The sequence below is a fragment of the Pteropus alecto genome, unplaced genomic scaffold (assembly GCF_000325575.1).
Source record: "Pteropus alecto unplaced genomic scaffold, ASM32557v1 scaffold152, whole genome shotgun sequence".
Classification (NCBI taxonomy): domain Eukaryota; kingdom Metazoa; phylum Chordata; class Mammalia; order Chiroptera; family Pteropodidae; genus Pteropus; species Pteropus alecto.
In genome coordinates this window covers 9,937,500-9,939,380 of record NW_006432227.1, presented here as the reverse complement: position 1 = coordinate 9,939,380, position 1,881 = coordinate 9,937,500, and positions in this window count along the sequence as shown.

Here is a 1,881-nt window from a genome sequence, read left to right as displayed (position 1 = left end):
TAGCTTTTCTAAATTTTAATCAGATGGGTGAAATAAATTGAGGTAAGAGATAATATTTATGCAGTAAATTTAAAAGACTTTAAATGATGGATATTCATCTTTTTATGTTATATTTCAAACTTTGGATTATTTTAGATTGTTCATGTTGTTCACTATTATGTAAAAACATAAATATTTTTGGCTCACAGGACAGGCTTCTTATCCTATGGATAAAAGCAGGACAATAATCTTATCTGACACCTTTATCTTTCTTTTTTCAGATATTGAAAATGTTTAAGTTTGTAAGATTACGTCTGTGTAGCTTTAACTAAGGCTCACTGAGATAAGGAAAGGAACAATTAATTATGAATGTAATGTGGTCTAGACGATTTAGTTCTGGTTTCCTATACTCTTTTCTTCTCTAATGCTGGCCCCAAAGAAACCCAAACCAACCAATATGATACCACAAACCATCATGGCAAACAAATGCCCCTGCTCCTCCCTGCTGGATGATCAGACAGGCTCAGCCTTATCTGAACGGCAGTTGAAGTTCAAACTGGATACCTTGAAGTTGTAATCCTTTTAGTGATTGAATATTAAGGCGCAAACAGAAAACAAACTACTTTTCCTTTTAAATTTAGACTGTGAGATAGTTCTCTCCTTGCCCCTGGATGAACTCTCAGGTTTGCCTCAGATTTTTATTCAGTTACACTTAGATAATAAAGAGCTCAAATAAAATTCCAGAGAATGGTCTCGCTTCAGTCATTAAAATGTCTAGTCCAGAGTAATAATAAAATTCAAAGATTGGAAATGAATGCTTGTTTCTGCTTGGTTCCAGCACAAAAGCGATGCTCATTCGGATTCATCTCTCTCTCTTTTTCTCTCTCTGTTTAACAATCTATACGTCTATTCTTTCTCTTCACTGTCTGCTCAGGTCAACAGTATCAGACTCTCTCCTGACCTTCTATTTTGCCCTCTGCAATGCTGACAGCGCCGTTGGATCATCCGTTGTCAAGTAACCCATGAACAATCGGCAGCTTGCTTTTAAAGAGGAAATATTTGGTGGCTACATTTTTTTTCTAGGCTTTCGGGGTTCAGCTAGATCAGTAAATATCTCATTTTTATCAGTCAAATTCTACGTGGCAAGTGCATAAATCCTTCAAGAATATTTGTGTCATTAATAGCTGCACTTCTGATTAGAAGCTACTATTAGTTGCTATTATATAGGACTAATAGGAAGATATAAGAATTTTTGTTTTGTTTTGTTTTGTTTTGTTTTGTGTGTGTGTGTGTGTGTGTGTGTGTGTGTGTGTGTGTGTGTGTGTGTTTTAGGGGCCAGGGAAATTATCACATGACTAAAGAACAACTTGGCAATAATTCAGAAATAATTTTGGAGTCTACATGAATGTCTATTTCTATGACTATACATTTAATTACATATGTATGTAATAAATTGATTACATATATGAGTGTGTTTGCACATAGAATTCTTAGCACTCTGTCTGGATCATTAAAGTACATAGAGCAGTGATGGTTTATATCATAGGGACACAAGATATCAAAAAGAAGAATCTGTGGGTGGTGGCAGAAAATGGAAAGATTGCATACTGAAAAATCAGCTGAAGAAAAAATAGTGAAAATAAGTAAACCGTAGACTTTAGTTTTTCAAATGTAAAAAATGACAAAATTTTTCCATTGGATAGGTTTAAAAGGCTAGTATTTTCTCAATTAAAATTTTACTGTCCTTATCTCTTTTTATTCCATCTCTACTACTATCATCTTCTCACTGAAGTTTTTCAACATAATGCAGTCATTTATATTCACTCATTTAAAATAAAAACCTTATCACATAAAGTAGCAGAAGAAAAATCAGTCTTATGATGCTTATAAGAGTGCCAAATG